The 25,701-nt window shown below is 47.4% G+C and overlaps 1 protein-coding gene across 1 annotated transcript in view; it reads left to right on the forward strand.

Moving 5' to 3' along the window:
- The window catches only part of DSCAML1 (DS cell adhesion molecule like 1), a gene marked incomplete at both ends in the record, with an annotated part of 302,088 nt that overhangs the window by 63,686 nt on the left and 212,701 nt on the right, over positions 1-25,701 (forward strand). The window lies entirely within an intron of this gene.

Raw genomic sequence — 25,701 nt, forward strand, 5'->3', positions numbered from 1 at the left:
TGTGTGTGTGTGTGTGTGTGTGTGTGTGTGTGTATGTATGTGTGTGTGTGTGTGTATGTTCGTGTTGAGATGATCACATGGCTTGTATCCTATATTTTCTTGATGCTGAGTATTACAATAATTTGGTTTCTGGTATTAAACCAACCTTGCATTCCTAGGCAGGAGCCTACTTGGTCTGGTCTGTGATCTTTTGTATGTGCCTCTGGATTCCACTCCATTTGCTAGTATTAAGAGGCCATTCTGCTGTGAGAACTCCCTTGTCCTCCTAAGCCATCCCACAAATGGAGCTACAGATACCCTTGGTTCATCTGATCCACATCATTACCCAGACTGTAACTGGTGATCATGGAAGTGGTCACTGCTGAACCCATTGTGCTCATATGACTCCCAGTGACCCCCTCTTCCCATCTAGCAGCAAGAACACCCCCACCCTGTCCTCTCATATAATATGATACAGCAGTTCCTGTCGTTGCTACAGAACTATTTGCCTGCTCTGATGGAATGCTGGCTTCTCAAAGCCTGGGGTCCTTATCCCTTTTGTCTGGCAACATTTTTAGTTTTTATTCAATGACTTTTGTCCATATGTCCAGTGAGATTTGGGAGATGTGCAGACGAGTCAGTATTTTGCTCTGGGTTTTTTTTTTTTTTTTTTTTTTTTTTAAATTTGGTCTTGACTAGCCTAGAACTTACTATGTAGACTACAGTGGCATTAAAGTCACCGAGATCCACCTGTCTCTGCCTCTCTGGTGCTGGGATTAAAGACATTACCATGTTCAGCAACAGTATTTTCAGGCAGCAAAGTTTAGTTAGACTCCTACACAGACCCTTTACATATAAAACACAAAAGGGCGGCTGCTTGAGCTGAAACCGTCAGGAGTAGGGCCTGGAACCTTAGGCACTGGGGCTTGTTCTTGTTTCTGCTCCTTGTTCTGTGGCAGAGCCTTAGGGGTACCAACTGGCCTCACATCTGTATAAAGTTCAAATGGAACAAATAAAGAAATGACATGATTTTCTTTAAACTAATCATAGCAAATGACCCAAGGCGGTGTCCCTCGAATCCCCACCTCCTGCAGGATCCAGTTTAAATACAACTTCCTAAATGCAAGGGAGGAACATCCTTGGTGTCACACAATGAAACACCCAGACAAGATGAAATTAACCCAGCAAGGCGATTTCTTTCTATAAATAGGATGTGCCATGACCCAGTGTAGGCTAGCAAGCACACAGGGTGGAAGTTCACTTTGTTTTTTGTATTCTAAGACAGGATTGTTTCATCCCACTGGTTGGAGTTTGACTTACAATCTGACACAATGGTGGGGACAAAGGAAATAAAGGAAAGGAGGAAAGGGTCAGCCAGTCTGGGTCATCAAGTTCTTGGAATGCAGCAGGGTCTTTCCTCGTCTAAAGTTTTGCCAGGTTTGAGAGAATACAAGATCGCATGAACGTTTGAAAGGTGGGGGAGATGTATGGAATATTGACCCTTGGCAGGCTAGCCTCCTTCCATAGAAAACAAAGCTCCTCACATAAAGCAACACACCGCCTCCAACACACATACGCCAAACAAACACAAACTCCTCATTAATCTTTACAATAATGGAGATCATTAACCCTTTTGCAGATGTGGAAACTGAGGCTCAAGGACACCAAGCAGCTTGCCCAGGCTTTTTGTCATTGTCTTTACCTTCCGTGTTGTCCTGCTCCTGGTAGGTGGTCTTAAGAGAGAGATGACCAGCTTGCTGCCTAACCTGGATGGAGAATGTCAGACACTAGTCTTTCTCTCCTATCACCTCAGCACAGTCCAGGGAAAGGTCCAGGAGATGGTGGACCAGGTCCTCTTGGAAGGCTGCAGAGGCCCTGCTAGCATAGGGCTCAGGCCTGGACTCGCTCAGGCAAAAGATAGACCAGCATGTGGAGTGCCTGCTGCCAGCTCCTTCTCTATTTCCTTCCAAAACCCCCTGATTAGTGCTCAACTGGTACCTCAAGCTGGGGTTTGGGGTTCTCTGAATCCAGGCACAATGGGGAAGACCCACCTCCTTCCACAGACCCCTCTGAGAGAGAGAGAGAGAGAGAGAGAGAGAGAGAGAGAGAGAGTAAGATAGATAGACCGAGAAATAAATAGATAGATAGATAGTTTAGCCCTGATAATTACCCCAAGTGAGGATGTTTCTGTTTTTGTACCTCCTTTTAGCAATAAGCAATCTCAAGGGTGGGGTTTAGTACCTCACTCAAGATCATGGGGTCACTACCAATCATAACTAGAATTTAAACCATTGTAATACTATAGTGAAGAGTCATATATAATATATATCTATGCATCACATATATAAAATGATATGTACATTAAATATAAATAGATAAGCAACAGGTGACAGCTGTTGAGTGCTTACAAGGTATCAGATACTGTTCTGAGAGCTTTCTTACCATTACATTACTATGCCTCTTGTATAGATGATGAACTAAATCTGGAGAGGTGAAAGCTCTTGCCCAGGATCACAGAGCTTAGCAGCAGAAGAGAAGAGGTCTTTGCTTTTCTCTTTCTTTCTCTTCTTCCTTTCCAGCTTGTGTCTGAATTTGCAAAACCTGAGAGTTAGGTCAGGAGCTCAGGCCTCTCCCTGATGCTTGAGTTCCCAGCAGTTCCTCCTATAGTTTATACTTCGAAGCCTTCCAACCTCAGCATCAGAGGCAGGAAGGACAGAAATACAGACATCAAATCCAGTGCCTGCATCCCTGCTGCTGCAGGAACTGCCCATTATATCTCAGTCAATTTGGTCATCTGAGCCCAGGGAGCAGAACTCTGGGTGGTCCTTAGATGGACAAAGCCCCTGCCTGGTCACCTGCCTTTGTGAAGTCAGTGTGACTTGCCCAGCACTGGAGCTGTCAGCTGAGCTCCAGCAGTGCTTGCCTCTCACAGTGACACCAGGCATCCAGGTACAGGGCAGATAGCAATTTTCCTCTTTACTTATTGGCGCAAGACGAATCAGTGAGCCTGACAGGGCCCCAAACAAGCTGTCAGGAACTTCTAATTAGGGCTGAGCGGTTTAGTGAGTGCACACGCCCTTCCAGCCTTGGAATTAGCAGGACAAAGTACCCAGATGGAATCAGACTGAAAGCAAAGCCTGCCTGGGGCTGCAAAGACAGGGGAGCCGAATCTGAAGCAGGAGTGAGCTTGCTCCCCTAGGACAGAACAGGCTCTTTTAGGGCCTGCTGGCCCTTTCTTCAAAGGCTCAGAAATACTTGAATGAAGAAGAGGGATGGGACCAGATGCCACGCACCTGCAAAGTCCAGATCTCCTCAGCTCACTTGTCAAAGCACGTGCTGGGTCCTAGAGGTGGCAGGAAGGTTTATGTCTTGGATTTGAATGAGATCAATAAAGCCTAATCCCCAGTTCCAATTCCTCATCTGTAGTGTGGTGTAGTGGACAGCTGGTAGAGCAAAAGTGGCACGCCGCCTCAAATGGGGACTGAGCCGTCTCCACGGGCCCACTGTGAGGGCTTCCTGGGCTACTGCCGAGTGTCCAGCACAGTGCCCTTGCACAAGGCATTGCTTAAGGAGCAGATGCCAACTTTGCTATTGAGGGCGTTTGTCACCAAAGAAACTCCCAAAGGAAAAGCGGACTGGTCCTCATTCATTCTAATTGTGTCCTTAAACCCACCCAAGATGTAGGTGTCATGACCCACATTGCACTGAAGAAACTGATACCTGAGAAGCTGGAGTCAGAAAAGTAGCGGGTTCTGGATGCAAATGCTTCTGTCCATAGGCCCAGGCTAAGCGAGCTGTGTGCTGTTTCTTCCCAATGTTCATTCATGGTGTGCCTTTAAGGATTCTCCTTCACACTGGGCTAAAATGTGTTGCAGTTGCTGCTCATCTGTCCTAAGTCTGCCCTTTGAGGAGCCATGGCAAGTCTAGTCGTGTTTTGATGCCTGCCCCTCCCCTCTCTCCATGTCAGGGGTCACTCCTTCTTCTCTCCCAACCTGTGTTGGTCATTTCAAACTAGGAACCAGGTGCTCTTCAAGAATAGCAAGCACTGTCCATCGCTAAGCCATCTCTCTGTCTCACCATCACAATCCTACACAGCTAAATAAATGCCCTTAATGACTTCAGGGCATTCACAAACTTCATTCATCTACACCTACGTTAAAGCCTCTGTTAGCATCTTGGAAAGAATGCCCCCCTCCCTCCTGTGTAACTCAGACTATCAGGCTCACAAGGGTCAAGTCCTTGGAAACCAGAAGCAAGAGGATCTCTGGGAATTCAAGGCCAGCCTAGACAGCAGTCTATAGCCATTCCTCCAGAGTGACCATGGGTCACTTGCCATATTCAGCCAGGCTTTCCCTTTGAGGAACCAAACCACATTTGATTGGCTCCACTTAGAACCCTATCTCCAGTTTGGGTCAGTTCCCCAGAGGGTTAGTGACTGCAGCTGCTATGTCTTCCCTCACTACCCCAGGAGGGAGAGAGGGATGGAAGGAGGGAGAGGACAGAAGAGAAGACACACCTATTGGGCACAGGGCATCAACTTATGCACCTGGCTTTGCTCTTAGACTGAGGAGAGGATACCCAGCCAAGGACTCTTTACTTCCCATTAGCACCAGAAACTCACAACTACTTCCTCATTCCTCTCTTGAGATAGGAAGATGGCTACAAGTTCAAGGCCACCCTCAGCTACAGAGTAAGATCCCAACCTACCTCAAGAAAACAAAGCAAAACAAAACAGAACAAAATCCCCCTTTAAAGGCCACATCGTTCCCCTGTTGGTATCTTGGCCCACCTGGAATTTAGTCTCCTTGACTCTTATCCTCTAGAAAACAATGAACTGATCCCAAGTCTCCTCTCAGTCTAATGATAACAGAATGTCCTGTGGAGCTGAGGACATAGGACAAGTAACTTGCCTTCCCTGTCTAGTTTCTTCTAAGTTGACTAACTATAATTCCCTGCAGGAAGCAGGAGATGGGCCCTGAGCCAGAACAAGGGGGACATATGACAAGAAGAGGAGGCAGTGTTGCTGGAGGAGGCAGGAGCTGACATGCCCCCTGTCCTTAGGAAGGGCACCCCCTCCCCACGCCCTCCTGCCACTCTTTATTCATTAAAATTCTCAGATGCTGACTAACTTTATTTGCTCAGTATTTATTTCACCAGCCTTGAAGCAGGAACAAGAGGCAGAGTGATTGAAAGGTTGTCTGGTTTCATTGTGGTTCCTGTAAGTAACTCTCCAGCCTCAACAGAAACGGTGTTTTATAACTTGCCAGAGCAGATATCCCTTAGCGAATAGGAATACATATTTTCATGTCACCTACACTGTCCTCTACCCAACTCCCAGGCCCCTCCCATCTCCACAGTGCTCTCCACTCAGACGGGGGTGGGGGGGGTGGGGGGGGTGGGGGGAGGTGGGGGGTGTAACCTGACCTGGAAGTGTCAGCCAGCCTGACACCTGCTCCTACTGCAAAACTCCAAGGGACTCAGGGGGACAGGAGAAGGTGACTCTTCTGGGTTTGGGGCTGGTCTCTTCTCCAGACACATACTCTCCAGTGTGTGGAGTTGGGCTCAGTCTGGGAGGGAACAAGAATGGCTAGGTGCTTTCTGGATGACATTTGAAACAGGAGGAAACCAGTCCTGCCTCCATGAGATCTTGACACAGTGAGCTGAGAAGCTCCCAGACAAACAGGATGTTATACTGGGACCCACACAGGAGGTAGCTCCAGCAGACTGAGGCTGGGCTCAGTCTAACCCATGCCGTTAGAGACAGTTGTCTCAGATGGCACAGTCCTCTGCTCCTGGCTCCTGCCAGGCTCACAGTGGGCCCTTCCCTGGCAGCTCTTCTGCCATCTAAACCTTTGGTGAGGGCAGGAGAAACCCTGTCCCACCCCCACCACTGATCACAGCTCTGATTGTAGCAGGCACGGCTCCCCCTCTTTACTGTTATGACTAAATCAAGTTGGGAGATTTATCTTCCACTTATCTTTCCCGTTTCCGCTCCCTGTCCGATCTGCACTGTTGAACACAGCAGAGAGAAAACATATCACCCATTCCGATCAGCGGTTGTGCAGCTGAAAAACACCCCCCCACACTTGCATGGCTTGTAAGCATTCTACCAGCTGAGCCATCTCAATAGCCTCTCAACCTTTCCTGTTTTTAAGTCAATTGTCTCGGGTGTTTTGTCACAGTTATGGGAAGCTGGCAAGCACACAGGTGGTGAGCTATAGTTTGCCAACCTGTGTTCTTTGTGGTATTCTGACCATCTCTCTCTCTCTCTCTCTCTCTCTCTCTCTCTCTCTCTCTCTCTCTCTCTCTCTCTCTCACTCACACACACACACATTAAAATATATATAAATAAATAACAAAAGGCAGAAGGTTTATTTTGGCTCATGGCTCATAGTCACAGTCACTTGTCCTCCTTGCTTTGTGGACTGTGACAAGCTAGTGCATTAGGTGAAAGCCTGAGACAGAGGAAAACAGGTCACTAGGGAAGAAAAAGACCAGTGCTCTGTAGTGCCTTTCAAGGGCTCATCCCAATGACCTAGAGCCTCCCACGAGGCCCCAACCCTTAAGGATCTTACAGCAATGCCTAATCTTGGTACCTAGCCCTTAACACATAGGCTTTGAGTGGACACACATCAAACCATACATCTTGAATTTTGTACACAAAATTTTGTTTAAGTACAGCCATTCCTGTTTCAGCAAGTATGGTCCACGTTACTCTCTAACTGAAGCCACAGTATCTGGATACAGTCTATAAAGCTGAAGATACGTTCTATCTGACCTGTCACAGGCCTGGAACATACTGTGTACTCACCAAACACTGGCTGGTATTAGTAAATAATTGTGGCCCCCATGCTGTCTTATGGGAAGAGTTGTAGGCCAAGCTTGCAAGAACTCTCAAGGCTTCTGGGACTTTCTAACCAGAGAGAACTTTCTAAAGGTCTTCTACTGTGAGTATTCACCTTGTTTGTGTCTGGACCATATTTAATAGGACATACACTTTCTCCTAAGCCATACATTTCCTGTCTCAAGGACTGTTGGGAATTTGGACATTGCTCTGTTCCATTGATTCTTTCTGTCATCCTCGAAACCTATCTTTTCGGCCCTGCCCCCAAGGTAGCCTGTGCTAGATTTCAAATTCTCCAAGCTGGATAAAGGCAAGAAGTCATTTGGTGATGCTGGGACTGGACTTGTCATTCTGCGCACACACTTACATGTCCCCACCCCAATGTGGTGGCCCGCAGAGTGTCCTCAGAGCCACCTGGAGCATGCAGGTCAGGAGCCCTTACCATAGGGGCAGTTCCCCTGGCAGCCTACCGCCCTGGCCTCTGGGGCTGGCTGGGAGAGGGAGAAAGAGCACGAGAGCTCAGGCTGCTGCGGAAGATCAGGCTTGCCAGTGCCCCACTGACCTCGCCTACAGCACGCGGGCAGGCTATTATCACTCAATTTTTACGCTGTGTTCCGGACACTGCTCTGCCTACCACGAGCTCGCAGCTGCTAAAATATTAATGCCTGGCATGTGGCAAACATTCCGAGTATGTGGGGACTTGGGAGCTGCTGAGCCAGCCGGGCCTTGTTGACATATGGCCACACCTGGGTATTGTTTGCTATGCAAATGCCACCGACTCCACCAGGATGCTGCTAGGCTCTTCCCAGCCTGGGTCTGAGAGAAGGGCTGGTTCCCGGCTCCCTACATCCCACTCAGTACCTGGCCCAGCTACATGGGTGTATTTAAGGCTCAGTTGCCAGGGGGGCATCAATGTTTTAGAACATTGTCTCCCAAACAGTGACCCTGAATGTTCTGAGTCTAGCTCTGTGGCTGGACTTGGGGCTGGACACTAGAAGGTGTGTTGTTGGGGGGGATGGGGTGCCATAGGGTGGTAAGCATTGGCTCCCCCTTCCCATGCCCTCAGTAGCTCTTCTTGTTATCCCTCCTGCACTGGCAAACAACCTCACAATCCTTATCAACACAGGAAGCCACCTCCAGTCAATTGGAACAAGCCTGAGATGAAACCAATTTGTTGTCCCCATGGAGGAGAACATGAGTGATATGAAGTATACGGGTGGGGGGGGGCTTCAAGGGGATTGTCCCCTTCTAGGTGGGGGAGGCAAGGCTTGTGCAAGGAGGTGGCCTTGCAGGGGTGAGACTGATAGACTGGTGTGGGTGCAGGGAGAAATGGGGGCAGGGCTGGCACAAAGCTGGGACGCCACATGCATGCACAGGGCTAGAATAGGTAGTTCTGAGCATGGTGGATGGGGGCTGCCTCTTAACCCTAGCTCTTTCCTCCCTCTCTGTTTTTTAATTTAAAAGGTGTGTGTGGGTGAGTGTGTGTCTGTGTGTGGTTGTGTGGGGGTGGGCACACATATGCATGCTTGTGTGTGTGTCTGTGGGTCTGTGTGTGAGGGTTTATCTGTTTCTGCGTGTCTGTATGTGTCTGTGGGGGGTGGAGGTGCGAAAGTGTATTCATGCTTTGTATGTGTTTATGTCTGTGTGTGTGTGTGTCTGTCTGTCTGTGTGTTTATGTGTCTGTCTGTGTGGGTGTCTGTGTCTGTCTGTCTGTGTGTATCTGAGTCTATGTGTCTGTGTGTGCATCTGTGTGTGTCTCTGTGTGTGTCTGTCTATGAGTATATGAGTCTGTGTATCTGTGTGTGCATCTGTGTGTATATTTGTGTTGTCTGTTGTCTGTGTGTATCTGTGTGTGTCTGTCTGTGTGTATCTGATTCTGTGTGTCTATGTGTGTGTGTGTCTGTATGAGTCTGTGTGTCTGTGTGTGTGTGTGTCTGTCTGTGTGTATTTGATTCTGTGTGTGTCTGTGTGTATGAGTCTGTGTGTCTGTGTGTACATCTGTGTGTGTTAGACGGGGTGGAGGAAGGTGGGATGAGCATGTAGAGATCAGAAGATCTAGTCCTTTCCTTCCACTTATGTGGGTTCTGCATATCATACTCCTGTCACCGGCCAGGCAGCCCTTTTACCCACTGAGCCATCCCACTGCCCACACCACAACTGCTTTAGCTGATAAAATATCCTTAGGAGACCTGTTCTTTCTCTACAAGTCTCTAGTGGCACACCCCAAATAAAAATTTTATTGAATTTTAATGTGGAATCCAAGTATTCTTCTTTTGTTTGGGTTTATATTGGCCCCGACCATTTAGTTCATTCATGTAAAAGATATCTGTAGCTCTCAAGCAGACAGTGGTCAGGATCTGGACTCCTAACCTGGGAAAGCATCTCTCCTCAGATGTGGTTGGCACTTTGGCACTTTGGGCTGCCTTCCCTCTCAGTAGGTGTGTGCACCTGTTCTGATGGGTGTGGGAGGGACAAATGCTGCTTCAACAGAGCTTGTGGCTATGACACGGTCACAGCCAATCTCACCGAAAGCCAGGTGGATGAGGGAAGACTTGGTCAGATCACACCCTTACAGAACATACCCTGCAGCTCTACTATGGGACAGGCACATAATCGGTCCTCACTGTGTCCTCCCCGCAACTCATGGTCAGAGACAGTCAGAGGTAAAGACATAAGCGCCCAGAGAGGGGCTGTTATTTTCTCAGGGGTTATTCAGCTGGCTAATGACACAGAACCCTCCCCCTGCAACCCACTGGCACATCTTTCCCCCAGTGGCAACAAGGCAAGAGCATCTCTGGGTTAAGCATCATCCTGCCCCCTGGCTACAGGCTGTCAGTACGTACCCTGGCCTTTGCTCCCATTATTGTTCATGCCTGCTTGTGGCTGTAGGTCTCGGAGAAGGACACAGTCACCAGGCACGGGCAGCTAGTAGCAAAAGAAGGAAGTAAAACATGATAAATTGCTGCTAATGCTGCTGGGTGACGGAGATAAAGACTTGATTGTTTGGGCAGCATAAATCAACACCCTGAGCTGGATGGGAAATAAAGCAATAATTTCAATCTATTTTCAGGGTCTTGTGGGCCGAGTGACCGACCAGGAATTGATATCTGAGAATAGAAAAATGGATTGGGGGGGCAGGGTTGATATATGGTTAAACCGCTCTGAGTGGATATTTTAGTTTGCCCCAGGCTTGTGTGGCCCTGTGGGTGAGATCTGGGCAGGAGCATCACTTCTGCCCCACTCTCTGAATGTACACAGAAGATAGCCTCTACCCCTCTAGGCTACCTGAGCCTTGGGCTGAGCACAGTGTTCAAAACTGCACATGGTAAAATTAATATAATAGAGTGGCAAGTTTCATGAGGGCAAGAAGGATGGGCTTCGAGCCCATCACCATATCTACAGGGACCCCACTGTACAGAGGTCTTGTTGACAAGAATGACCAACAGCCAGATGTGGTGGTTATAGCCTGCAATCCCAATGCTTGGGAGGGAGGAAGAGGAAACAGGAGGATGGGAGTTCAAAGCCAACTTCTGCTATACGGAGAGAGGGCGGGAAGAAGAGAAGGAAAGAGGGAAGAAGGGAGGGAGGGAGGGAGTAAGAAAAGAAGGGAGGAAGGGAGGAAGGAAGGAAGGGAGGAAGGGAGGAAGGAAGGAAGGGAGGAAGGGAGGAAGGAAGGAATAGAGGAAGGGAGAAAGGAAGGAAGGGAGGAAGGGAGAAAGGAAGGAAGGGAGGAAGGGAGGAAGGGAGGAAGGAAGGAAGGGAGGAAGGGAGGAAGGAAGGAAGGAAGGAAGGGAGGAAGGAAGGAAGGAAGGAAGGGAGAAAGGAAGGAAGGGAGGAAGGGAGGAAGGACGTACGAGGACGACTAAACAACATCACTGTGGATAGCACTAAGCCAAGGGCAGATGATGGCAGGTGCTGAGGGGTGCAGAGAAGTCAGGATGGCCTATTTTTCCTGGGAGATCTTGGGAGCAATCAGGAATGCTAGTGAACAAACAAAACTTGGCTGATTCTTCAGACAGGCTTGGCTGAGGGAACAGGAAAGGAGGGCATTGCAGACAGAGAACAAGCAGCTTATCGAAAGATCTGGAAGAGGGAGTCCTCACATCAGCAGATCAATTTAAACAATCTTAAAACAAAAGAAGAAAAACAGAACAAAGCCCACTTAATTTGGGTCCTTTGCTGGTTGGCTTTGTTTCGGTTTTGGTTTTGTGAGAAGTGAGAATTGGGGTGTCTATGCATGCATGGGTCAGAGTAAGGAATCAGGGGTCTTCCCCTCTCCCTCACCACCCTACATTTTGACACAAGGTCTCTTACTGAATCTAAAGCTCAGCATTTTGGAGAGGCTGATTGGCTAGTGGGTTCCCAGGATCCACCTGCCTCTACCTCCATGCCTGTCTTTTACCTGGGTGCTGGGAATGTGAATCCAGGTTCTCCTGCTTTTACATCTTCCCCACTGTGCTACCTTCCCAGCCCTTGGTTTTAACTGACAGATGAAACGATATAAGCTTTCTTTTTGTTATTCTTATCTCTCCATGCTTGGCTATCTCTTCTTCCTGGTCCCAGTTTCCTTTGGTTCTGAGCACACTGCATGTCTTATGAGGTATGACAGAACACTGTGGTCAGGAGACAGGGGTCTCATTTCCAGCTGGTTGCTGCATGGCCCCACAGGTCTAGGAAATCCCTTGAAACCTTTCTTATTTTTCTCCTGGGAGAAACCTAATGTGTTTAGTTTGATGGCTTCACTCAGACATGGTCTGCCCCACCCAGTTGGCTAGAGTCAGAATCAGGGTTTGAAGGGTTACACCACGCTCTGACCACTGTGCTGCCCCACACTGCCGACTTCTGGGAGGCTGATGGGAGGAAGGGAGGGCTTCGGGATCTGGGCACTGTGGTCATTCTATCTTCGATCCCCACTCACCACGGTCTCCACACACCATAGGTGTACAAAGTGTGAAGACGAATGAGCTCCCGGAGGAACCTGTCAAAGTCCAACAAGGGTGCATCTGAACCGCTCGCAGAGGCTATAAATTTTTATGTTCATTGTGTTTGTTTGCTTTGGTGTAATTAATGGATCTATTAAGCTCAATCAAGCGCTGACCTCTTCTCTAACCACTATAAATCAACCTCAATGGCCATGGGAGTGGGGTTCTGCCCAGCCTTTCTTGGGAGATGCTGGTCATCATGGGATGAAGGTAAAGATGGTGTGGGGAGAGATGCTACAGGGAAACCTTCAGCCTGGGCACATGGGGAGTGATTAGAGACACTGGAAGGACAGAACAAGAACAGAAGGGTAAAGACATGGGGAAACTAAGGCAGGCAGTCTTAACTGTATGACTCCCACTTTCAGGATACTTAATTACTTGTGTTTGTGTTAGTTCTGGTTTATAGGAAGAGCTGTGGGGATGGAGAAAACATCAGACTCTTCAGGTCTTAGCCAAGTCTCCCTCCAAAGGGCTCCCTGGGAAAAGTATTCACTCAGCCCAGGAAAGGTAGCAAGGTATGGAGGGAGGGGGGAGTGGAAGGAGAGGAAGGGCAAACGCAGAGCCTTAGAAGCTTCATCCCTCCTTGCTCTGTTCTTCCTGGTTTGCTGTGCAGAGTGATGGGGGAGGGGGTGATGGGGGAGTGATGGGGGGTGATGGAGCCTGTGCCACTCTGAGCAAGTAGGATGAATGGATCCCTGGGATAGTAACAAAGACGTTGCTGGCGTGCGTGCACTTTGATGATAATAATAATAATAAATAAAAACCTGACAAAGTGTCATTTTCTGTCATTAACATGCAGAAGCAGAAAAAGAGCAGCTTCTATGTAATTGCCCCAAAATTCTTATTTCTACCGGAAACCATCACTTCTTGTATTTTCTCCCCGAACCTTTCTCTCCAGGGGAACTAGGTTTCTATGAATATAGAAATTTGGTAATTGCCCCTGAACCTGCACTTCATTGTGCTTGTGAATAGCGAGCTTTGTTTTTGCTTACAACCCCAAGTGATGTAGGACCCTTGTCCATCCCCACGTCAGTGGGATGCCATGTCCACCAAACCCTGCACTTGTCTGCATCCAACAACATTTGGAGTCTCAGGTTCTGGTTTCCAGAGGAACGATTTTTCCTTCAGGGAGAAGAAGAAGGGAGTGGAGAGAACCTGCCAGTCAGAAGCAAAGTCTGCATTTTCCCTTCTTGCATTGTGGCCTTTCTTACCAGAGGTGTGCATTTTTATCTCGATGCAATGTGTGCATGTGTGTGTGTGTGTGTTTAATAAAATAAAATAAATGCTCCATTAGATTAAAAAATGTACAGCATTATACGGCTTATAATGCCATGGTAGATTTTAAACCTCTAAAAGCATATGCATTAAAGCAATTTTCTAAACTAATATAGCAAGAGGCCCACAAACGCACTGAGACGTTTGAGGCTGGCCCTGTCTTCAGCTGAGGATAATGACGTTAACACATGTAATGGGAGTAATGAGTGGAGATTCAGAAAGCTGCTTTTGTTTAATTTTTTGTGATGCAAATTCAGTTTGGGAATAAAATGCAGGGGGAGATGGGGGGGAAAAAACCCTCTGATTGGAAACGAATCTTAATCCTAGCTGGTGATAGGCCAGTTGTGAACAGAAGTGACTTGATTGTGGAATTAAACAATACAGAGACACAATTATTAAGGTGATGGGAGCAAAATTGAAAGGGGAGGAAATATTAAAAGAAGTCGAGGAACAGGATCGTCTTTCTGAGCCCGGAATTGCAGTTGTCTAGATGAAGACGCACTAGCAGGGCCATGGTGCAGTCCCTGAGGTCCCTGGAGTTCTCTGTGCCAGGGGCTGTGAGCAGAGGGATGTGGACCAAGTGTGGCCCTGGGAGCAGCTGCCTTGTGAAGAATGGTGTGGTGACAGAGGGATCCTCCCCGATCCTTTGCCTAAACCAGAATATTCCACGCAACCCTGAGGAACTTCAGAAAGCCAGTGTAACAGCCCCATCATGGGGCTTAAGCATGCTGTTCCTCCTTTGTTTTTTTTTAATCTACAAAATGCCAGTGATTAGTGAGCACATTGGTGTGGTGCATGTGTATGTGTTCCTATGGGTACATATAGGTGTGGAAGATTCCCTTTGAGTGTGCATGCATGTGCACCACACAAGTGCATGCTCACACTCGAGTGCTCTCACACACACACACACACACTCTCTCTCTCTCTCTCACACACACACACACTCACTAATACACATTTACATATACACACATGCACATGGATACATACATATAATACATATATACATACACAAATGCACACACACAAATACACATGTATACATACACAAATGCACATGCATGCTGTTAGGCTGTATCCAATATCCTATAGCAAGAGACCAAATTGGGCACAAGTCCACTATTTTTACTTTGTTTTATCCCAGAATGAAAAGTCTACTGGGTGAATACTCCCAATATCCTCAATTCACAGAAGAGGAGACAAATTCAGAGAATTTAGATGCCGTATTGAAACAAGATGAGACCCTTGAAGCATGGGCAGGCTGATTCTGAAACAGAGAGAAAATGGAGGAACAGAGGAAAGAGAGGGCCCAAGGCCCTCACAGAACATTAGTTCTGTCCCTGTTTGCTCTTCGCTGCAAGTGCAAAGCTTCTTCCTTTTGGTGTCCCCATGTGTCTGGCTTCCAAAACGTCATGTGTATTTTGTTGCTTTGACTGGGACTGACCAGTCCTAAAGTGTACCTTCTGCTTAAGAGCCTACCTTTCAGCCACCTCTCTGTGGGCCAAGAACATTCCTGTGAGGAACTCAGAGCATGGCCTCCATAAAGCACTCACTTCTGAAGCAGCCAGAAACCTAGCAGGTGCTCCTAGAAGGTCAGGCAAAGGCAAGCAAGGCCATATCTCAGGATGGGAGGGGACACAAGCCTGATTGTTCACATGAGCCCAAGCTCATTTTGAACCTCTCCTTTCCAGTGTGCATTGGTTACAGAGGCATAGAAATCCAGCTGTGTAGTAATGAGCAGCTGATATTGCCATAGGCATTACTTGGTCTAACTCTCTCCCCACGGTTTGAGAGGCATGGTCTCACTGGGTAACCTTGGCTATCCTGAAACTTGCTGAGCTGATCGTGCTGGCCTCAAAGTCACAGGGCTCCATTTGCCTCCACCTCTTAAGTGCTGAGGGTTTCAGGCATGTATCACCACACCTGGTTCACCCCCCACCTTTTTTTTTAACAGAAGAATAAACATAGATCTAAATATGGGGCTGTCAATGTGTGGTCAGTGATCTCCCTGAGTTATGTAGCATAGGACTGTCCAGATCGGTAATTCCATAAAGGCTCCAAGAATCTTTACTAAAAAAAAAAAAAAAAAAAAAAAAAGCCCCAAGATGTTTTTGATAATTGAATAAGTTCATAGAAAAATGTGTTAAGGAACATGCCCAAAGTACCAATGGCAGAAAAGACACTAGACATTGGGCATCCTTCCTCCTTCCTGGTGTATAAAACACATGTCCATTGGACGAGAAGAAGAAGCCTAATTGTGTTGAATACAGCTACATCTGCTTCTGTGGCAGGTAGCTTCTACTGTCCTGGCTTGCAGTCCACAGGAAAGGTCAGTGAGACCTCGATGCATATGATAAAAAGATTCACAGTACACCTTCCAACTGACACCTCTTTCCTTTTTCTCAGACCTTAATTCTGCAACACTAAACATTGCACTCTGGTTGCCCTCCTCTGTGGGAGCTGGGAGACACGGGTGAGGCAGCAGTGAGCTTCGATTCGGTCTTCATGTACCCCTAGTCTTCTGTTTCCCCTTGCATAAAATCGGAAAGGCGTCTTTGAGATTATTGAGCCAACCAAGCAACAACAACTCCCCCACCCCCACCCCAGGAAAATAATCACAAAAATGAACCAGGGAAAGCTTCTACAAGCAAAGACAGCCCGAGTCCATTGGATGGGAAGGAGAAGCCTAATGGGCAGGAGAGGGCTTCTATCAACCAGATGGATGGCCAGCAGACATAGGGATCTGGGTCAGTATGAGAAGTGGGGAGGGGGGCTTTATTCTCTGTGGTGTCGCTAAGTAAAGCTTACTGAGGTGGGATGTTGTCAGCCTTCCATCAGTCTCTGAGAGCTTGGCTGCCTACAATGCACCAGCGGTTGTTGAGGGCAAGTCCCACCAATGAGAGGATGGAGTAAGGATACTGTTACTTTTTTTTCTTTGTGTGTTTGTGTGATGTGTGTGTCCAGGGTAGGTATACACATGAGAGCAGTCTCAGCGATGGTTATTGCGGTCCCCCTTGTTTGAGACAGCATCTTTTTGTTGCTCAGTGCTCAGCCTGGTCACCTGGGCCTCAAGCTTTTGGGGTCTCTCCTCAGGCTCCTGGGGTTGCCAGACCTCAGGAGCCTTGGGTTACAGAAAGAGCCATCTTTACATGACTTCTGGGAGTCACATATTGGTCTTTAAAAAGAGAAATTTTTAGCAGGAGACAAAAATTCTCTGCATTACTTGGGAGCAGAAAGTGTCTCCTTTCTAACAAAAGGGGGAAAGGCTGATGTCTTAAATGGAAAATAGAATTCATGACTAGAGCGGACTGATTTTCCATTAGGACTGTCTGTCCGAGGTACAAGGGGACTCTTGGGCTGGCGTTCTCTGCCACTGGGCACCCTCTTCCTCCCATGTTCTAGAGCCATCAAAGTTCTATCTGAGAGTGCAAACTCATTTTAATAACAGCCTAAGCAAAATAAAATTAGAAAGGTGAGTCTGCTGGGGGCGGGGAGGAAAAGAAATCATACATTGCAAGTCAAAGGCAAGTGCGTGCTATTTTTAGATTCTGCATTGTAGGGGGTTATCTGCATTCCCCGCCCCTTCTCAGCCCCCAGACTTGCCTCACTCCCTCGTGGGTACTTAAAGTCAAATGGAAGCACCACACACACATCCAGGGCACACACGTACACCGACAGAGCTCCACTTAGCTTGCTGCCTCCACCACCCACCTAATGCGCACCAGGAAAATGGAACCACATTTGCAGCCTTGTTCTGAATGAAGACTTCTCTATTAGTCACCAGCAGCCTGGCTGGGCCCCCAGTGGATAGTACCATCCCTGCTATGAGGTACCAAAATAAATGGCTTTTGAGGTACCACGGGGGAAATATGCTGAGACTCGAGTACAATTAAAACAGTTATTAATACTTGCATTGTTCCTGGGGTGTGGGTGTGCGTGACACCTACCTTTTCCCTTTGGCTGGAGCCGAAACAAGAGAACATATGTTCTCGGCGCTGGGGCTCCCTGCTGGAGTCACTAGGAGGAATGTTAAGTGTCAAGCTATGCTCAGCCCTCCTCCCTGCAGCTCCTGGTCCTCCCTGCCCATCTGCCCAGCTGGGTCATGGTGTGGAGCTGCAGCCACAAGACCTTTTCCTGATGAATATTGCCACCTGCCTTTTAAGAAATGGTCCTAAGTGAGAGTGTGTCGGAGGAAGCTGAGAAGGTAAGATGGCAGTTAGGAAAGGGCTGCCAGTACTCTGACCTACCATGTTGGGTTCTAGAAAGAAAAGAGAACAGCTGTGAGGGTTCTTTAAGTTTACAGGGAAGAAGTCTGGGGGGGTGTTAATGCTCTCTCTCTCTCTCTCTCTCTCTCTCTCTCCATCACCATCTTACTCCTCACTGGTTACCTGCTCCCTCCCCTATCCCTCCCCCTTTCCCCTTCCTCCCGTCCCTCCCCCATCTCCCTCTTTCCTGACCATTTCCTCCCTCTGTCCATCTCACCCTCTCTTCTCCACACAGATGTTAAGAGCACGTACGAACCTGGACAGTGTTTTGTGATTTTTTAGACAAGTTACCTAATTTTCTAAGTCTCAGTGTTCTGGATGCAGAATGAAGTTAACGTCACTTACCAAGGAAGAAACGGGAGAGTGACAGAGCAGAGATGGCCAGGGTGAACACAGGGCTTGTACCTGTAGGACTGGGGTGGCAGTGGTTGAGATTCTCACAGTGTTGTCACTGTCCCTCTTCCCTTGCAGTGGGTCTCAGACCCACCTGAGGCACACTGCTCTGGGCTGGGCACTGAGGACTTTTCTTGGTATAAGTCTCTGCACCTCAGGGTAACACAGTCCTTGGGGGCAACCCAACTCGTCTCTTCCACTCAGCTGCCTGGGGTTGTCCTGACCAGAAGGGAAACCTTGCTTCTAGGTTTTCTGAGATATCAGGAGTGGGCGAAGATTCCTATTTTGAGTTTTGGTAAGTCAAGCAAACGGGATTAAAATCCCCTTTAGTCACTTGGGAATGGAAGGCTCCTGGGACCCAAAGCCTAGCAACCTCAGGAGTAGTTAGTTGGTTTGGTGTCAGTATTTCTCAGCTGGTTAGTAAACAGCATCTCCCAGGTCAGAATCCAAGAGTATGGGACAAGGAGAGGGTGTCAGGTGGAGCCATACAAAGACCAGACAATAGCAGAGAGAGAGAGAGAGAGAGAGAGAGAGAGAGAGAGAGAGAGAGAGAGAGAGAGAGAGAGAGAGAGAGAGAGAGAGAGAGAGAGAGAGAGAGAGAGAGAGAAGAGAGAGAATTCTAACCCAAGGAAGAATAAGACAGATCTTTGTAGTTCCTCTTAGTCGGAACATGAGGTGGTACAAGTGACCTCGTTAAGGTTGCAATGAAATAGCCCAGGAGTAACTCAGAGTCGGAGGCTGAGCTGTGAGCCATCAAAAGCTCTGGCTCCAACATTCTGCTCCCAGTGACCATAGGCTTGCCTCTTGCTCCAGATTCTGAGGCCCCCTCTTTGTACCTTCAAGTTCTGAGCTACAACCATCCTGCCATTTCCAGAGAAACTGCAAGTTTGCACTGCTAATTTAGGAAACCCTCAAATTCCAACTTACAAGTAGCCAAATTAGGAGATGGTTATTTGCATTCCGGAGAGGCCTCCTGCTTTACAATAGGGGTGAGGCAAAAGCATCCTTTAACAGCAGGCTTCTATATCATTCTGGGGTTGATTTTAGGAAAAACACATAAAGAATTAAGACCACCGATAAGGTGCCAACTGTTAAAATGAAAATAAAACACCTCAGGTTTTACAATGAAACCCCATGGGAAGTACTGTCTGAGTCACAAAATCTTGATAATTGTACAAAGTCTTTAAAGCTGTATTGAACACTCATACATGCGGGAAACCTACAACAAAAAAATGAACTGTGAGTCAGGAGATGGACAGAAGACGGGGGCTTCACCTCAAGCTTCAACTCTATGGTAGTGAAGGGACTGAAAGCTGTAAACAAGCACACAGGAGAAGGCCCAAATCAAGATGAAGAGAGGACCAAGCAGCCTCAAAGGGCTTCCTGAGGTAGGCGGGGTTCAAGGTAACTTCTGGAAGAAGAGCAGCTGTATACTAGCAGGAAAGCTGAGAGATTGTTCAGGCCGTGGAGACATGTGGTGAGACGTGTGCTCTGAGGGAGTCCAGCGACTGGAATGAGGAGGTATGGGCAGTGGGGACATCCAGAGTCACAAAGGGTTGCCTGAGTATTGCCAGCAACTCTGGAACTGAGCGTATAGCTCAGTGAGTAAACGCATGAGGGCTCGAATTTGGTCTCCAGAACCCCTGTAAAAATGTCTGACTCGGTGGCATGCATTTGTAATCCTAGCACTGACAAGATGATCCCTGGGACTCACAGGCCAGCAAGCCTATCCCAGGGCAATAGCATCCCTTGGCAGCTTAGTCTGCTTGGTGAGTTACATACCAACAAGAGATATCCTGGATCAAAGGAGAGAGATGATGAAACGGGAAAACTAGGGGGTATCTAAACATCTAACAGCACCATTGGCTTCTCTTAGGTTGTCAAAAGGGTCCTATTTGCATTTTTGAGACATTGGAATTGCAAGGGAGAAGAGAGTCATTTGGGGAGCCAGACAAGAAAGAAACGGCAAGCCAAACAGGATGTGGTTAGGGCCTAGCCAAGGTGTTGGGAGAAGGATGGGGAGCCAGGCTTCTATGCAAAGTAGCTTTAATTCATAAGATTGTCAATGAGGAGCAGGACAGAGAACAAGGAAGTTTGGGATGCTGGACATGATTTGCTGTGGGCATGAATGGTCTGCCTAGGACACTCAGGTCACTGGGACTGTGGGTAGGAAAGCACTGAAGCCACACATAGGACCAGGTCCCTGCAGGGCATAAGCAAGGAGTGGTAGAAGGGAGGAAGGAAGCCCCATGCCAAAAGGGTTGAGTTGCCTCCAAGAGACTGGTGTAAAGATGAAGGGATAAGCTTGAATCTAGAGTCAACTCCCCCGCCCCCACCTGACTGCTGATGGTTATGTTAAAGTGGGAGAAGGAGGGTGCCTTTTCATAGCTTCCCAGCATTCTCATGGAGAAGGCTCCCTCCCTTCCCACCTGCCTCCACATGCATCTCAATGTACCCTACTCTCACTGACAAATATTGAACTATTTCTCGAAAGTGTTAATTGGGATTTTAATTGACCATGAGTGAGCTAGCAAAGCCCATTTGTCTCTTGTGATTGTTTTTTTTCTCGGGAGGTGGGGGGATTCATCCTACCCAGGTTGGCATCATTCCTCAGCAGGCAAACTCCAGCACCGCCTGCCACCCTATCCCCAAGCTCTCCCCTTTCTCTTTTCAGTTTGACCTCATTCCAAAAGAGGAAAGAAGGTATACCATGCTTAAGGAACACCAGTGTCTTTTAAAGAGCTACCCCATGGCAGGAATCTTCTGGTATGCACCATTGCCGGTACATTGTACAGAGGGGTGGGCAGAAGGGACATTTGACAAAGGCTCACATCAATCATGGTTCTCCTTAAGCATGTCTTAGAAACCTGAGACTTCAGAGCCCAGGAAGGGAGGAGACATGAGAAGAGAAAGGCCACAAACAAGCCACAGAACGCCAGATGCTAGAAAGCAGGATGGAGCAGGTTCTGGAGGTTCTGGTGATGAAAGGAGAGTTCAGAATCTGCCTTTACATCCTGGCGACCGTCCTTCCATCCTGAGCTTTTTTCTTGATGGATGTCCACCAGGTCAAGGAATTCAGGATCAAGTTTTATGCCTTTGCAACCTGATGAGTTAGTTACCCCTTCTGAGGAGCATTTCCTCGTAAGCAAAGGTTTCCTGTGTAGAACTCTAAGCCTGGAAAAGTAGCTCGGCGTCGGGATTGGAAGGCTCCTTCTGCTTCCTACGCACGATCGGTCAGGCTTCTTGAACCTGGGAATGTGTAAAAGGGAGAGCTAAAGAGGGTGGAAGGCCAGGGTGTGTAAAAATTCTGAAACAACCTGGCTTAAAAACAGACTAAATGGAAGGTTCCAGGAAGAGAGACATCTGACAAGCAGGTGAGTGGTGCCCTGTGAACCAGTAATTATCGGGGAATGCAAATGAAATCCACAATGCATGCTACCCCACATTCATGAGGGTAAATACTTTTCTAAATGCTGATGCTAATAAGTGTTAGCAAGCACATGCTGGGGAAAAAAAAAAAACTGGAATCTGGCCTACGGTTAATGGGAATGTAAAACTGTACAGCCATACAGAAACCAGTGTGGTGGTTTCTACACATAAAGTTATGGTGTGATCTAAACATTGTGATTCTGAATATACCTAAAAGATCTAAAGGTATTTATTCTCAAAGAGGTGTTTGGGCACTCATCTTCACAGCAACCACCTTGATTATAGCCAAAGGCACAAGTATCGGTGAGGTGTGACTGGATAGACAAAGTATGATGTGTCCCTGCAAGGGAATATTACTCAGCCTTAAAAAGGACAGAAACTGACACATGGGTGATGCATGGAAATCAGCCAAGCACAGAAGAATTGTGAGGTAGACTTTGCCTCACTCAGCACAAACAGAAATAAAGTTCAGAAGACAGACTAGTGATCAGAGGGGACTGCTACTAGTTGGTACTTTAAAGAAGGGGACCCAAGAGCAACAGCCAGCCCAGGAGGAAGATATGTACAGGAGTAAGAATTGGCACAAATTTGGGGTTGATCCCAATGCAGCTGGCTGTATGCTGTGTGTCTTTGGGTTAGCAGCTAACTTTTCTGAGCTACTGTTCTCTTCTTGATAAAAAAAAAAAAAAAAAAAAAAAAAAAAAAAAAAAACACTGACCTACTAAGAAACTGAAGGCCACCTGGGTTATGCATGGGGAGGCTCCAGCAAATAGATGGCCTTTATTAAATGTTAGGTCCCCTATTCTTCCCTGAAGAGTCCAAGGAAGAGGTGGAGCTAACAGGCTGTTTAAATGCCAATGGCTGCCTCTGATGACAAGGGAGGTTGTACTATTAATGGGTGAGCATAGAAGATGTCCTTTTCCAAGGTGTCGGGCAGAAATTTACATGTTGGAAGTGAGTAGATCTTGCAGTACTTATAGCTGATTAGCATCTCCAGCCCCCATGCCATCCAGGTAGAGATCATCAGGAAGGGAGGGCAATTAAACGGGCGCCAGACAGCCTGTGCATTGGCAGGCAATGGAGAAGCCCCAGCTAGAGGGAGACCAGGCCTGTGGAGCTAGTGATCCCAAGCCAGGCAGGGTATTCCTGGGCTCCTGTACCGCCCAAAGCAGATGGGACTCCCCTACCCTTTCTTCCCCTCCTCGCTCTCTTCCCAGTCCCTCCCTCTCCTCTCTCCTTCCCCCATGAACACTTTCTTCTCAAAACAGGATAGGCCTCTCAGAGATACCAACCAGCATATCAAATTCAGTTGTATCTTCTTCTGTTGAAATACAAAAGAAGATACAAAAGACTAGTTGTATCTTCTTCTGTTGAGCTCAGGAGACAATTTATTCAGAGACAGCCTCTGCTCCTGTTCTAGGAGTCCTGCATGAGGGCTCAGCTGCATATCTGTCACATATGTGTAGAGAGCCTAGGTCCATCCCATGCACACTCTCTAAGCACGGGTCTCTTAACTCCCCTTTTGGGATCACCTTCTAGAAGCCCCTGAGAAGTGCCTGGCTCTACCTTCCAGCCCTGGGAACTGTTGTTTTCCAAGCCTGTTCTACTTTCAGCCACTTGCCTAGCCAGCCTTTCTCTCTCTCCATTCCCTATGTCAGCCTGGACTCCTCAGCAGGTATTGGCATCTGCAAACCTGAAGCTAAAGAAGAGACAGGTCCAGAAGCGTGTCCCAGCCTCATCTTCCCAATTGCCATCTCCCAAGCAGTTGTCAGGCAGTCTGAAAACAGCAGAAAAACCTAGGCTTCAAGTTTCTATTTTCCCACACTGTCTGGGTATCCCTTTCCGGTGACAGATAACCCCACTTCTTTTCCTTATCTTCATCTCCATTTTTAATTTCTACCATCTATACATTTTCTCATAATAATGTTTTTACATTTTATTTCTTTTTTGTGTATAGAAGTGTTTGTATGTTTGTCAGCGCACCACATGGGTTCAGTGCCCACAGAAGCCCCAGAGGGGCATCAGATCCTCTAGCAATGGAGCTACAGATGACTGGGAGGTGCCATGTGGGTGCTAGGATACAAACCCAGGTCTTCTGGAAGAGCATTTAGTGCCTTTAACTGACATACCATCTCTCCAGCCTTGGAATCTTCTTATACTGTCTAAAAGGTTTGGTTGTTGTTTTCCAATGTTGACTACACATTTCTGAGTCTTACTAACATTTACTGAGCACCTACTGCATGCTTGAGCCACTTTACTTATAGCATACTTACTCCCAGCATCAGTTGATGTGATAGCAATAGTTGAAGAAATGAAGGCTGAGGGAATGAAAGGCTTGCTCAGGACCACACAGCTGTGAGTGATGAGGTAGGATTTCACATCCCACCACCAGAGAATTATCTAGGTTGTTCCCAGTGGCTACTGTAACATCTCTTCCCATGGTCATTGTATTCTGAATCTTTCTATCTCCTCTCAAGGCTATAACAGCTGTCATTTGCTGAACGCTCCACCCTTTCATGGCTCATTATTACAATATACTTCAGTCTCTCTCTCTCTCTCTCTCTCTCTCTCTCTCTCTCTCTCTCTCTCTCACACACACACACACACACACACACACACACACACACACACACAGAGCCATCAACCCAGCCCAACATTCATGAGGATACTGGAGATCTGAACTCTGGTCCTGATGGTTGTATGGCTAACACTTTATTCATTGGATCATTTTCTAGCCCCTGCTTGGGCTAATCAATCTAAGAAAAAAAGGAACAAGAACAGAACTGACCTACGGGAGGTTATGAGATTGTTTGGAGACATGGTGGCAATTCTGAGGAGTTCAGACGAATGGATTTGGGCTGTCAGTCTGCAAAAGATGATTACAGTTAAGAGTGGACTTTCCAGGTTGGCTTGATGGTGCAGAAGGCTGAGGTGGGAGGGTGGCAAGATCAAGGCCAGCCTAGACAACCTAGTTAGACTTTATGTCAAGATAAGAAATAAAAACAGGGCTGGGGCTGGAGTATTTGCCTAACACATTCAATGCCCTGAGTCAGTTCCTAGCATCTGGGGAGGGAGAGTGGACACCTTACTCAGAGGACCCATGGAAAGCAAGACAAGACAAGAAGGCTCAGAACTGAGCCTGGGAGAAACCAGTGTGCAGTAAGGGACACACACAGGCATGTATCCACACACAACCAGACATGCATATACACAGGCACACCACATACTCATATGCATACAAAATAAATGACTAGGTCCACCTACCTTTCTGGAGGAAGAGGCATCTCTCCCTGACTCTGCCTTTTCAAAAGCTGTGGATTCCCTACTCTCTCTTGTTGTCACTACTCTTGTTTGAAACTTCACAATTGTTCCTTTAAACTCTTATTGTCTTGCTTTTAGTATCTTTCTTTTATTTCACCCACTGAACAACTATCAGTTGCCTTTTGAAGCCTGCTCTACCACTGTATCCTGAATGCTCTCCATATCCCAGTCATTTAGAAACCAAAGTTCAGATCCTTGGGGATATGGGGTATTTCAAGGCCATCCATCTGGCTCTGTCTTTAGTGGCATACCCAGTGTCCTAGGCTTCCTTCACAGGTGGGGAAATAACTCACACCTTCAAGCTTGCCTTACAGAGGAGGTAGTTCGAGGTTTGTCTGTTCCACACTTCTTTCTCCGATCACCCTGACTCCAACTAGAATTTGCCTAACACATTCAATGCCCTGAGTCAGTTCCTAGCATCTGGGGAGGGAGAGTGGACACCTTACTCAGAGGACCCATGGAAAGCAAGACAAGACAAGAAGGCTCAGAACTGAGCCTGGGAGAAACCAGTGTGCAGTAAGGTCCACTGTGAGTTCCCATTCTACTTGGGTTCCCATATCCAGGCCATGTTGGTCATTTGAAGGGCAGGTGTTTCCTTGGCTTGCTAAAGTGAAGCTTTGTCGTTCCCAATTGCAAAACTCCTAGCCAGGACTCAGGTAGAAGTAGATGGCTTAGCAGTGTAATATACCTAAGGTGCTCCATACTGGGTACATTCTCTTTATTTTGAGACATAAACATTGGGAGTTTGTAGATGGATGCATATCAAGAGACAGACAGACAGACAGACACACACACACACACACACACACACACACACACACACACACACACAGAGGGGGGGTAGACAGACAAAGACACAGAGACAGAAATGGAGATGCAGTGACAGAGACTGGGAGAGAGAAACTGAGAGATACAAAGGGACGGAGAGCAAGAGCCTAAATACAGCAAGGAGAGGAGGTTCTTTTCTCTGCACATAGTCACACTGTATTTGGAAAAGGACTGGAAAAAGAGCCATCCCCAAACTATGTTTCTTGTTTGCATAAAGACCCAGAACAGAAGGAAGACAGAGCATGTTGACTCAGAGTCATTTAAAAAGAATTTTAAGTCCCTCAAGGTGTTCAGTGGACTAGATCGAAAAATATTTTCACTGTAATGCCAGGTTAAGCTGGAAGAAATGTCAGGCTATCCCACCCAAGTCTCTCCCGTCAACAAA

The sequence above is a fragment of the Micromys minutus genome (genome assembly GCF_963924665.1).
Source record: "Micromys minutus genome assembly, chromosome: 16".
NCBI classification, from domain to species: Eukaryota; Metazoa; Chordata; class Mammalia; order Rodentia; family Muridae; genus Micromys; species Micromys minutus.